The 15000-nt window shown below is 32.6% G+C and overlaps 2 pseudogenes; one reads left to right on the forward strand and one right to left on the reverse strand.

The window, feature by feature from the left end:
• Nucleotides 1-711: 711 nt before the first annotated feature.
• LOC125370641 lies at nt 712-1187 on the forward strand (annotated as a pseudogene).
• A 1825-nt stretch (nt 1188-3012) lies between these two features.
• Nucleotides 3013-6318, reverse strand: LOC8277699 (annotated as a pseudogene).
• Nucleotides 6319-15000: the final 8682 nt, after the last annotated feature.

Consider the following 15000-nt stretch of genomic DNA (forward strand, 5'->3'; position numbering starts at 1 on the left):
TTTTATACTTCGAGAAAGGGAATATTTCTTATACTTTGATGTGATTAGAGCAATTTTCATATACGAAAAGGGTGAAAAATATGTGGCTAGCCTTTATAAGGATTATAAAAATCTTTATAAGGAGTTTAATATGCTACTCCCAATGTCTTTAGTATCAAAGAACAACAAGCTCAGCGAGAGAAACTGATCATTATGGGTTTGCTTGCTACTCTTCTATTTGGGTTTGATACTACCAGATCTTAAATCCTTTCCAGTTCTGGGGTTCATCTTTGGAAGATGTGTTTTGTAGGATGCTCTGAGTTGAGAATTCCAACTCATCCTTTACCTAGTCTAGTACTGCTCTTGTGAGCCTTAATACTACAACTAGACCTAGAAAAAAGGTTGAGTCAAGTAGCTTTGCTACCATGTTGTAGTTTACAAATATGAGAGGAATTTTTGTGTGTATTGATCAATAAAATGTACAAGTATTTATATAAAATTACAAGGTATAAACTAAAAAATACTATAATCTAATCCCTACAAATCAACCTTATAATCAAGCTCTATAATCTCTAAAAATCATCCCTATAATCTAGTTCTAATTATTTCTTCTATAATCAACACTACAGCTGTAATAGCGAGCAAGGAGTGCCACACACGAGCAGAGTAAAAACAAAGTAGAGGAAGTTCTTCATTGAGGGAAATCCTATTATTGCGTATTGAATATAGATCATGTCTTTCTTTTTCCATCATCTAGGACTAAATTATCCTATATTTGTTTTGTTATTACAACCTTCTTTTTTTATGTCAAAGACCAAAAGTTATGCGCAAATTCTCATTAGATCTCGGTTGTTCTTAACAACGATGACTATTCATTTAAGTCTTCAGGTAGCACCACTAGATCTTCAATGAGGTGGAAATTCTCGTATTTCATATGTACAAATTCCTACAGCTCGGATGAGTATTCTTGTTTATATCGCTACGAGTATCAACACTTTCTTTTTCTTATTAACAAACCATCCTCTTTTTTTCCGCTCTTCCGAAACCAGTATAGAAATGGGTGCTTATTTTACATTGTTTACCTTAGTTATTGGAGGGTCTCGGAAAGACCTAAATGGGGAACCTTTTAGGTGTAGGATTCTTGTTTAACCTCTGTACTCATCTCGTTCTTTATTTACGTAGGTAGAACAGCTTCTTTGAATCAATAATCTTTATTTATGAATACGTGTCTTTTCGATATCTTGTTAAATAGATCAATTGCTTTGCTAGAATTATTTTCATACACATTGTACGATTTCAAGCCTTCATATGATTGCACATCATATAAAAAGACATTCTAATCCTCTCAAAACGTTTTTAGTGCATAAAATTCTATTCCTTTAAAATCATGATTTTTGAGATATCTGTCTTTGATAAGACATCCATTAGATACTTTTAAGGTATCTACCTATAATCTAGTCTGACATATTATTTCTCCACACACTTCCACATTTCACACATATGTCCAAATAGCTAGGTTATATTGGGTGAAGTAAAAGCAACCTCACACTGTTAATCTTAGTTGTCTGCCATAGTGATAGCTTTTTTCTAATAGGTTTTTTCAGATTATCATGAAAAAAAAAGCTAAAAAGTGTGTTAGATATCTAAATTGACAGTTGTAAAGATTTTCAAAGTAAATTTTGAAAAAATATCTTTTATGCATATCTAAAATATTTTAGAAGGGGTCCACAACAACTAATTTTTTGTTGTTTTATAAATATAAGCTTCACCTACCAAATTCAATAAGGAAGGATAGCCTTTACTCTCCAAATCCTTAAGACTCCAAAGTGCATTAATTAATCTTCATCATCTTCATCTTCCATATTTGAGTGTTTACGTTTGTTGTCTTCCAAATATAAGTTTTGCTTGCATTCATCCTGCTTTTGATCTATATAGGAATTTTGTTGTTTTATTTATTTCTTTGCTACATATGCTTTCCTACGTGTTTTGCACGCACTTTGGTTATAAATTTTCTAAACATGTTAACATCCATCTCAGTTTCTTTATGCTGTTATTATTTTACATTTTTTTCTTTCTATCCTTTTCAATATCCATCTCCAATTCCAATCAATTTCATCTTTTTTCGCATAATTAGCTTGGAGGCATGAATAGAATCTTTTACAATCCTTTACTGGTATTTAAAAAAAAAAAATCTTTCTCTAATAGTTAAGAATCTAATTTAATATTCGATGATAATTTTCTTTACAGATCAGTGAGATCTTAAATAAACTTTAACTGAAGTTTCTAAAATATTCAGTTATTCTCTTTGCTAAAATTTGATTTAACGTTTTTTCATTGCTTCACCGGTCATTAGTTTATAATTATTAAAGTAAGAGCATATATGCAGCACAAAGAGAGACAAATGATGAATTTGCTGTTAACTTGAAATAGAAACATTCAAATTTATTGTTTAATTCTAATTCAAGAAATGTTGTTTAGTTTTCCTTTTCAATTCAAGAAATGATGTTTGCCAAGAGCAAATTTCGAATTTTTCACTTTCTTGCTTTTTCTCAATAAATTAAATTGAAATTAAAAAAAAAAAACACTCAGATGAGAAAAAAAAAAGAAGCTAATTAAAGGTATTTGTTTTGTGTCCTATAATAAAGAAGATAATTTAAAATATTTCAAGCAAATTAATTGCTTTCTTTTCTTTTTCCTCTCCTAATGTTTTCACAGAAAATAAAGAAAGAAAGGGAGAGAGTTATGTTTTAATGATCAAACAGAATAAGAAGAGAATGAGCCTAAAATGAGAAAGTGGTCTTGTAAGAGAGAAAATATTCTTGATAAAGGAAGAGAGTATATAAAAGAACAGTTCTTTTACTGTTTTAGTAAGATTAAGGTTTGAAAATGAAAATGAGAAACAAAGAAAAAGAAGATGCGCACACGTCAAACTTTTGTAGATAGCTTCACTTGCTCAATCATGTCTGATAAGACACGCCATGCCACACAATCATTTAACTGATTAATAGTAGTTAATTTATATAAATTGTGGTGTAATAGGTTCAATTTTGAAGTTCAGGGTGGCAATGAGTTTATTTATACAACTTGAGGTGCCCACTTATGTATTTCGTCAAAAAAATGTACTCATCATTACACGCCACCTTGAACATATATATGACCATAGATGCATCCATGTCAGCTTCTCATGCATTACAACTATTGTGTGCTTTTTTTCTTTTTGAAATAACCATTATTGTGCTTAATTACTGCGTAAAGAGGCCACTAATAGTTGGCAATTTGGCAATATCATGTACTTGTCCATGTACCATGACCCATCATATCCATTAATCCATATGTCAATTCTTAGCATGGACTGCCAATGTTGATGGCCTGACAGATATGGAATTTTCCCAATTTGGCATGTTAGATGACTAGCGAGGATGTAACTCAGTGATAGAGTCCTCATTTATAGAGTGCTGCACCAACTCTAATTTATAAGTTTGCAATTGATCAGATGCACCAGAATTCTCCATAACCAAATCAGATCGACCGCATCCGCTTGAAACATAAAATGCTGGCTGCAATGGTGCTGGAAGGGTTAAAGAATAGCTGCTAAGCATCATAATAATCTCTGACATTGAAGGTCTACCAATAACAGCTTCTTGAACGCATAATAACCCAATATGGATGCACTTCAAAACTTCGTTTTTGGGCTATTGATTAGCCATGGTCGGATCCACCAACTCTGCAGCTGTTCCATTAGTCCAATGGTCCCATGCCTGTGTATAGATGAAGCATCAATCCATAACTTAGTTTGCTTGCCAAATTCTTGCCAAGTATGTGTCAGAACAATTTAATAGCACGCACACTTACATAACTCTGAAGGTTCGTGAAATTGCGAAAGCTAGAGTTCTTTTGACCTGCCACAATCTCTAAAACCATAATACCAAAGCTGTAAACATCGGATTTTGTCGAAAAGTGACCCTTTTTAGCATATTCTGGTGCCATGTAGCCACTTAATGCCGTCAAGAACAAGATACTATAAATTAGTCCTTGAATCAGCAGAACCCATGATAGAAGCTATCGCTAAATTTATGTAACAAGTAATTACTAGGAAAAGACTTACTAGGTACCAGCGATCCGATTTGTATTGCCTTGGGTTTGGCTTCCAGAACAATGTTTTGCCAACCCAAAATCTGAAATTTTAGGATTCATGGACTCATCTAACAGAATATTACTTGCCTTCAGATCACGATGAACAATCCTGAGCTGAGAATCTTCATGGAGATAAAGAAGCCCTCGAGCAATTCCAACAATGATTTTGTACCGCCGTTCCCATTGCAGACAAAACCGTCTATTCTGATCTGCCTCATTCAATTTCGAAATTATCATTAACGTCAAGGCTATTGTTGTCTTTTTCTTTTCTCCTTATTGAATCTATTGCTGAAATACTAAAGAAGCTTCAACCAGCTTGTCAATCAAAATCAAAGAAAGAAAGAAAAGTTTAAAAGATCAGTACCGAATAAAATCTTGTCCAAGCTTCCATTACCCAGGTACTCGTAGACGAGCAGCTTCTCTTCTTCTTCCAAGCAGAAGCCTACCAGCCTCACCAGATTCCGATGTCGTAGTTTAGCGACCAACATTACTTCAGTTTGAAGCTCTTCCAAACCCTGTCCTGAATTTCTTGATAGCCTTTTTACTGCGCTTTCTTGTCCATCATTTAGTTTCCCCTGAAAGTATATGACAAGCTTGTCATTCAGTGAAATATACAAGAAAAGGCTTATCATGCGTTGAAGAAAGGAGTACGTACCTTGTAAACTGGACCAAAACCCCCTTCTCCAAGTCTATTAGCATCAGAAAATTTCTTGTTGCTACTTTAAGTGTGTCAAGTCCAATTGAAAGTGTTTCCGTGCTGTTACTACTCTCTTCATCAACACCATCTAAATGATAATCTGACACAAAATATTGTTTTAAATAGGTCTTTTAATGGGTCGACCATCTAAAATCTATATTTAGTCAACAAGTATGTCAATCGTCCACTTTTTTTTTTTTATTCACAGCAGATAAAATGAAATGAAAGCAATAAAATATATGTATCATTTTATGTTATTCTAAATTCTAAATTATTTGGAGTTAGGAGAAAATTACCATCTCTCTCTCTCCTTTTCTTTCTCCAAAAGAAGCAACAACATAGGAAGAAAATCACTGCCAAAAGAACAGTTGCAGTTGTCACCGCTATGACAATGGTTTTTGTCCTCTTCCCTGCATAAAAAGGACATACGTTATGCTTATTTTAATGAAAAGAAAGTAGGAAGCAAAGATCATATTGTCTTTACTTTGTTTAATCAGAAATTTAAAACATGAAAAAGGATGATCAGACTTAACATCATATAAAGACTAATTTAGAACAAATTAAATTCGGTTGAATTACCCCCATGACTACTTGAATCTTTTGTCGGAGTAGTTAAATCCGGTTGGAGAAATGAAGGAGATGGAGGGGAGCCAGTTGGTGATGGCAACACAAAGAATGAATATATCTCATACCGAAAATTGCAACTCAGAGAGAATATGCGACCCCCAACTTTATTATCAAGTGTTGACTGCGGAATATAGCTTATAATTTCTTGTAGACAACTCAAACCATCATCTGCTCTGATGTCTTTGGTGCACTGCACCATAGCATACATAGTAAGAGAATCTATATAACGGGTGCTTCCAACAGCTAATCTAGAAGAATCAGCAGAAGCATTGGATGAGAGATCTCTGAGCAAATTTCCCAACTGACGATTGAAAACGACTGGGTCAATCGCATTCTGCAGATTCCACATAATAAGTCTCGGAATATTATCAGCAATCGAGAAGAAATGCCCGTCCGAGTACTGCAACGAACAATCCTCGTTATATATGGAAGCTTTCTTCTGGTTAGCACACTTCTGTATGATATTCGTAGCTGCAGTACTTGCGCAAGCTTGGCAATCTCTCTTAGAGACGTACCCTCTGCACTGCACAAGACCATAGGCTGCATTACCTGCCTGGTCGATGATAGTGGTGTAATAGCCTGTAAGAGAAGCATTCGCAGCACGCGAAGCAAGGGTAAGGTTAAGGTTCTGTTGAAAGGCACTTCCTGAAGTGTAATTCGTAGTAGTATCACAATTGAAGTACATGTCATTTTGCGCTTCAGTAGGGTGGCAAAGAAGAAGAAGAAGAAGAAGACATGATATGTGAGAGTATAATGCGAGAGAATACATAGTATCACTTCTGATAATTGAGAGACAGACCATTAATCCTCCAAAAAATTTAAAGAGGAAATGTCCAGCCTATCTTTTTCTCTGAAGTCCAGTTCCAATTGTAAAATTTTGTTTCTTTGAAGATGCATATAATTCCAAAAAGAAAATCCAGTTGACTTGAAGCAATTTTGAAACTTTCTTCTAGTCGTATGAAACAATCTGTATTATTATAATAAGAAAGCTATGTCTAGGTTATTAAGCAACCATCTTATTGTCAAATTTTTTTTACTTGGTTTCTTGCTATTGCTAAACCATAATATATTATTTTCTTAACTTAAAGATCATTTTTCTGCCGGCTGATGATACGTCATACGTGTCAAACTTCGCTCTGCTGTAAGTCTTGCATGGTTTGTTAATGGATCCGATGATTAAACCGAGACTAAGGGATATGTTTGCTCTAGTGCGATCAACGCTGGTAGTCAATGGATCATAGCTGATAACTATTTCTTAAAATGTAATGAGACTTAATTTAAGAACTTGTTGAGTTCTAATTGGTTTTTATTTTAAGGCAAAACTTGTTAATCTACCCTCAACTATTGTCAATTTCTCAAATATACCTTTACTTTCTGAGTTTTCAATTTGATCCATCTTTTTGCGTGTTGTATCAAAACTACACAGCCTCCACAAGGGGTGTGACCCAGATGATGTGGCCTGCTGGGATGTCTATAAGTAAGTCTTGATGGAAGCCAACCTAGCAACACTATAACTCACCGTTTCATTTAACGCTCATATTATACACAAAAAAACAAACAAAGGAAACAAAAGGAAACACTACTATTTCCCTTATTTTCCTCTTCTTACTTTTCTAGGGTTTCAATTATGTTATAAAATTAGTCCCTATAACTTCACTCAACACTCCTCATTCTTTGAGTTTATCGAACACTAGCATCAGACAATGGAAACCACATCATCATCATCATCATCTCATGCTTCTATTGGAGCTTACATATATGGAAGTGAGGTAAGAAATTGTGACTGGTAGTCGAGTAAAATTGATAATTTCAAGGACAATGGCTAACCTAGACCATAGTGTTTGGGGCTGTTTTTCACTAAGATAAGCCTAACTAGTCATTGAAGGGTATTAAACTGAATTTGATATGAAGAGCAATGTGTGATGCGGTGTTTTTCAATATTCTGTATAAGGTCATAGTTGTGATTTTTTTTAGGTGGCATGATGATTGGGTAAATAAGAGGACACTCTTGGTCCTTAGTGAACTAAAGCGAGTAAACCATAATTTGGACATGGTTGATAGAGAAGTAACCAATGATCGAATAAGAGAGCTTGAAAGGGAAAATGGCATACTGAAAGCAAAGCTTGAAAAAATGTTGGAGACCAATACAAAGATGAAGGCCAAGAAAAATGACTTGAAAAAGTTGAAGGAAAAATTATTAGGAAACTGAAAAACATGAAAGGTAGTGTCAATTTTTATAAGATGGGATTTTATGGTGTAGTCGCTGTGTTGATCTACAAGTTATAGAGATCTTAACGGGTTTAGGATAAGCTGGAATTTTGTGCTCCTGGGAAATTTGTAGGAGCTGCATGAAGGGTTTATGTTTCTATTAGTTTTAGTTAGTTAAGTTCAGACAATTGTATTGGGTAGTGGTGTGCTTTGTTTGTAATGGAATGACTCTTGTATTGGGTCATTCCAATGAACTATATTTTATCATGTAATGAAAGTGAAGTTTTTGTGTTATTTTCAAATGTTGCAAATAATTACTTAATAGAGAACATGTGGAACTAACTTCCATAATTAGTAAGTTACAAAGTGTTCCCATTTCATTTTATATATAACCAAAAAAGTTGATATGTCTTGCATATAAAGTCATTACAAAAAGAATAATATATCAATTTTCTAATTCTTGAAAGTGCAATGATACTGTCAGAAAAAAAAAAAAAAAACAAGTGAGACTGCTTTGATATAATAGTTCCCATTACAAACAAAATAACAAGCAAAATCCTTTAGAGCAACTTTTTATACTTTTGGTTTGGCTTAGGCAAAACATGTTGTCCTTCATGGAGCTACAAATTTATATTAGAATTTATTTTTGTAGTTTGGTTTATGAATTGTTGTAACTACATTGTGAAAATCCTTGTTGTTGTCCCTCTTCCTCTTTCCCTTTAGATGATATTGAGGTTCGGCTTTGTGTGACTCTTTGCTGGATAGTCTTACTCTTATTGGTTGTAGTGAATCTCTGAAGTTAAGAGTTGATGAAACTCCATATCTTTTCCTTATTTTCCTTGCTACTTCTGCTGCTTGTGAAGTACTATGGACATACCTAACATTCTTCTCCCTAGGCATTTGCACCATAGCAGTAAAATGATTCAAATTGCATCTAATTCATAAGCATAATATATAACTGTGATAGTAAAGTAATTATCCTTAAATACATATTGCCTGTCTCAGTTGAGATATTCAGGTTATAATATCCTTTTCTTGCCTGTTACAAAAAATAATTAACATAATATAGCATAATATAATAGTCATAGTTAACTAAAAGCTTAATAAGTATACTTGATATAACTCCGTTGCCCTAGTTTGCTTATCAATGGTTTATTTTGAATCTGGTGGACTAGTTAAGATATTGCTAGTAGTAGAAATAGCTGGAGATCAGAATCATTCCTTTGGGAGTTTGAAGGGCACCTAGTTCTTCTCATGCAACTGTTCAAATAATGCAATATAATTATAAATCTTAAACAATCTTTTATTGAATAATAACACAAAATATGCCCAAAAAACTACCTAATATCTTTGTTGAGCACTTGGTAGGGTTTTCCTTCCTTGGACACCATCTCCTATTATGTCTATACTAATAATAAACTTTAGATTAAATTCTTTGACCGTGTTTATTTAACTTGTTTGGGTCTTCTTTCTCCTCATCAATGCTTTCTTTCTATATCCTCTAGGTCAACTGGACATTCTTTTAATAGGTGGTCGGTGGATAAGAGATTCTGTGATTTCTGTTCATATCTTCTAACCATTGATTGGTTCTAATGCATACTAATATGCTTGTATAAATATTCTTTTAAAAGAAAGCATCCACATATTCATCAACATTTTGCTGCAACCAATGAATGCTGGAAATTGCACGTATGCAAGGTATTCCAGTCAGTTGCCAACTCCTACATGTGCAATTCCTATCTGGTAGTAACACCATAAATTAACCATCAAATGCTTTCACTAGAAACTTGTCATTCAGAGCTAGTTTTTGTATGCAATGCCTACTCTCGCACTTCAGTTTCTACGACTTTGTCCTAATCCTTGGGTAAAGCATATTAACACTTTTTTTCATCGAATCATTATTAATCTTCATTCTTTCCATAAGTGCACCTCTCATATCCTACAACATGTTCATAATATACATTGTCCGAGCTCGGCAACTCCACACATTAAATGTCTCAAAAATATTATAATCAATATTGTCACATTCCAACAAAATGGATATATAAGACTTGCAGAAAACCCTTTTATCTCTTGAAATAAATCCTTTTTCAACTTTAGGGTCAGCTTCTCTCAACAGTTTCAGTTTCTCTATAAATTTGACTTCATAAGTTGAGTAAACTACTTTTCAAAATAATTCTTTCAATTCAATCCCATTATGTACCTTTTTCCAATTTGCATGATATGGCGGGGACAATTCCTTAACTTTGCATGTGGAACTAATTCTTCTAGACAGTTAAATAATCCTTGTGAAACAAATGAATAAAGTTACTGACATATGTATACAAGTTATATTTAATGAAAAGTTAGCCAAGAAGCAAACCTTTTGCTAGTCAAATATATAAGTCCATGCAATTCTACTATCAATCTTCAAGTCAGAAAGAAATTTAGTCAAGAACTATCTCTAGGTAGCTTCATTTCAGCCAACACAACTACCCAACCAATAGGAAAAATTTGGTTGTTCCCATCTTATCTAGTTACACTTAAGATAATCCCCTTAGAATAGTCTTTAAGAAAGCACCATCCAAAGATATAACAGCTATAAAACCCTTTTTCAGCCCACTAATATATATATATATATATATAGACCTTCAAAATGTATTTATTGTCTTCCATGTTACATTCAAGCTCAAAATATCCTTCCTTGTCAACAGTCTTCAGTTCATGTATATATGACCTTCATTTGGCATAATGAGCTTCAACTAATCCTTTAAGCTTTTCAAGTGCCATTTTTTTGCCTTATAATATGAAGCTAATGACACCTTTAATGCATACTTGATCATCAAGTCTGTACTCATATCAACAATAGAATATATTGGTTTCTTTTTGAATTCATTCAAGAATTCATCAGTCAACCACTTAGTAGTTGTCATTCTATTATTTTGGACCCTGCACAATTATGGTTAGGTCTAACTGTCCTTACTATAAAAATCTTCTCACAAAAAATAAGTGAGGTATACACCCTCCAAAGGCAATGACCTTTACATTTTGCTTCCATTCTATCTTCATCTGTCCTTTTTCACCATACATCATATACCTATGAGCAATTGCTGCTTTAAAACTGCTATGCATTTATAAACCTCAAACCTGCCACCCATTTTAGTTTTGCATAATTACATTTTGGATGATAAGTGATTTTTTTTTCCTTCTTTTTTTTCCTAACCTCCATGCAATTTCATCATTTGAAACTGATTCTATTTCATCATCACTGTCTAGGTACTCAGAATGGTACTATTACTACCATTGTCATCTTTCCTAGTAGTCTCTCAGCTCCTATATGACCATTCCCATCTCTAATATAATCCTTCTTTTAACCCTGATTCAAATTTGTTATCCACTAAAGTCTTCCTAAAAGCCTTTAAATTCTACTTTGCAATGATGTATTCCTCATCCATATTTGAGTCGTGAACATCATCTAACAGACTGTCCTCATCATCAATATTTGCACCCTCATCCCCAAGTATATAGTCTGCACCATCACTTTTAAAAGCAATTATTTGCTCAATTTCACCATTAGAGTTATTCTCATTTGCATTTTTAGACACAACTGTTTTAGGTTCATCTACACAGCCATTGTTAGTGTCACTATAATTGTTAGTCTCATTTTGCATTTTTAGGTTCATATAGCCACTTAATTTAAGGCATCTTTCCCACAATTAGAACTAATGTTGATAGTTGAACATAAGCTTTAAAGAACTCATAATCCAAACCTTCTTCAAACACTTTTTGGCACTCTTCTTCAGTCACTGTAAACTCCAACCCTAATTACTTACCTATACGATTCTATCTTCTAGGGGGATCATAAGCTATACTCAGAAAATTGCTAGACCTCAAGTCCTATAGCACCTGCTCTATACATCTATAGTTAAAAAGCTTCTTATATCATGCAATATCATACACTTTTGACCAATATATTTTGCCATAGGTGCACTAACTAAAGTCTCTCCATAATGAAATTCAATAGATATACTGCAAATTAAAGAGTAAAATATAACTATTTGATACAATGTAAACAGTTAAATAATATAACCATCAGATTACCATCAATAGTTCATTTTTGACAAAATCCAAGAAGCATACACTCAACCTACTTCTCAATAAAAAATGCATCACATAAGAACTTCTTTTATTATTATTCAACTGTTTCTCCATATGTATTGCACTACCAATTATATTTATTGAAAAGCTTAAACAATACATACCTCATTTGTCGTTTCTTCTTGGGTGCTATTTTAATAGGGACCACAACAATCTTCCATTTCGGTAACCCTCTAGTAAGATGACAAGGTTTAACAACTCCCTAAACAAAGAAAGATTCATTATTGGAAGCTTTTGAGAAGTAATAGTACAAATCTCCCTCTCAAATTTGTTATAATTGAAGATTAACGAAATCCCAAATGGAAGAAAGAGGGAAAATGCTAAAATAGGGGAAAATGGCAGCATTTCCACTTGTTTTCTTTATTTTTTTGTATAAAATAACCATTAAATGAAATAATGAGTTTCAGTGTTGCTAGGTTGGCTTCTAGCAAGACTTACTTATACATGTCAGTATAGCATTTATGTTATCTGCCATTTATTTAGTGAATGGTAGCCCGTCAATAAAGCCATTGATAAATTGGATATGATTTAACGACAAAATTATTGTCAATAATAACCGGTGGTAAATATTTTTATTTTTTAATTAATCATATACGTCATTGCTAATTCATTGTTAATAGTAGAGAATACTTAAAAAATATAACTTTTCCATCGCTAATTCTTCTATAAAATCAGGATTTATTTTTCAAGTACTAATAATAATAATAATAATAATTATTATTATTATTATTATATTAGTTGGATTTTTTATTATTTATTAAATTAAATGAGGAATTAATTGGAAACAATTAAATTGGAATAAAATCTAATACAATTAATATATCAATTACATACAAGAAAAAATATGTTGAAGTGTGAAATGTTTGAAAAAGCTAAAAAATAAAAATAATGCCTAATAATCGAATCATCATCGGCAACAATAGCATTAGGTATATCATAAGTAGGGGCGAGCAACGTTTGGTTCGATTTTGACCAAAAATTGAATAACTGAATTTTCTAATTTTATAAACTGAATTAAAATATAAAGTATAACCGAACTAAAAAAATAATTTTGTTTTGGTAAATTAGTTTGAAAATTTTTTAATTTAAAATATTTATTTTTATATTTAAATATAAATATTATTATATTTATTTAACATCAACAACGATAAAAGAACATATACTCATATATATATAAATAAACATAATTTTATAGTTAAATATATTATTTTTTCATAAATAAATAAATATAGTATTTTAAATATTTATATAAATTTTAGTCAGTTCGGTTCTAACCAAGATTTTTTGAACAAAAACCGAACCAAACTGAAATATTATTCGGTTAGGCCATTTTGAAACTGAATTGAACCGAATTTTAAAAATAACCGAACTGAAATGAACTAGTCAATTCGATTTAGTTTTTCAGTTTCGGTTCAGTTTTGCACCCTTAACCATAAGGACTGGCTAGTTTAGGAAATGAAGAAGTCGGTCCTAATGGAGCCAGACCAACAGAGAAATATCTATACCATATATGCTCCACCCTCATCTTCAAACTTGCTATGCATGTGCCATATCTTAGTCCATCTCCATCGGAAGCTCCCGCCTTTAGGCCTCCTTATCATATGATATGGAGGAACTAGAACTACTAGATTCATGCACTTGTGTGAAGTACAGTGCCTCTGAGACAAGACCATTTACTTGTTGCTTCTTCTCCCCTTCGATGACCTCAACTGATAGCTATAACATATCAACTAATGAAGGATCGAAAGAACCCTCATCCGACTAAGAAGCAATAGCCGCACATTCCTTTGCAGACTTTTAATCTTCAAGATAAAAAAAATCAAAGCATTTAAAATATTTAAATAGAAAATGAGTATAAAAGAACTAAATACATAATGTGATATACTTACAATGATATCATATAACTTGTTGTCAATAAAATGGTTGTCCAGCTTTTTGTTCAACTACTTGAAGAGCTTATATGGATTGTGATTTGAACCCAATTCATATGATTAAATAAATGAAGAACATAAAGTTTATTTTTTTTTATTCTGAAATTTGAAAATTGAAATTTGTGATATATTTTCATATTTGAAGAATAAGAATGTATTTTACCAGCACTTGTCTATGATTGATGGCATATCTCGATCCAATAGTGTAACGTGAGGGGCTTGTACTTGCTCCACCAACCTTATTATGCTTGTTCTGCTATGCATTTCTAATTTTGCTTTCACTTTTAGGGTAGACTAGTAACTTGTCTAGTGATTTCAAATCTCACTCGACATACAACGAGGCCTCTTTTCCTTTCTCTTCCAACCAGAGACCATATTTTGTTACTTATAAGTTGCTTGCCTTTCATAGGCACCACGTAGAATATCGTCATGCTTAGGATCCTAGCTAAAATACTTTTACAAAAGAAGAATTAAAAAAATTGACACTATTAAGCTCTTTTTAAATAATTTTTTATAGCATCTCCTCTAAAACTTACTTGTATTCTCTATAAAACAAATCCATTTCCTATTAAATAATGATTTAGAGAATTTAAAACGTATCCAAACACCCTAAATAACAAACCTCATCTCACATATTATTAAACATGTTTAATTTTTAGTTGTTAATTAGTTATTAATTCTTAATTAAGACTTTAAACTTAATGAAGTAAGTGCTCTTAGTCTCCTTTGGCATAAACCTTCATGTATAGTCATCGTACTTAATCCTATTCTTAAAAATCTTTGTGATGCTAGTTGAACACAAATGGGATGTACCAACATGTATGTAGAAAATAGACCTATGTTTGTTTAGATTACGGAATATTATAATGGATTCATTTTTTAAATATACACATTAATTATATTCTTAATCAAGATGTAGGACTTATAACAAGCATTTAAGGATTCAACTATACTAGAAAATAAGGATGGTATAGTTGAAACAGTGGTAGGTGGTGGTTCAATAGGTGATGGCATAGTGAATGGTGACTTATGAGAACATGAAGATGATGAAGAAGGGGAAGAGGCATCAATAGATGGTGGTGATACAAGAATAGAAGGAATGAGTAGGCAAGGTGGCTTAAGGGAGGAATTTATAGATGGCGTAGATAAGGATGACATACATAGTCTCTAAACTGTGGCCTAAAACACCACCTCGTTCATGCCTGCATTCAGCTCGGTACTCCTCGCAAGCAATTTTATGCACCATCTAAACTGCTCAACAAATTAAAGACACGATATGCAAAAAAA

Source organism: Ricinus communis, chromosome 7 (genome assembly GCF_019578655.1).
Source record: "Ricinus communis isolate WT05 ecotype wild-type chromosome 7, ASM1957865v1, whole genome shotgun sequence".
NCBI classification, from domain to species: Eukaryota; Viridiplantae; Streptophyta; class Magnoliopsida; order Malpighiales; family Euphorbiaceae; genus Ricinus; species Ricinus communis.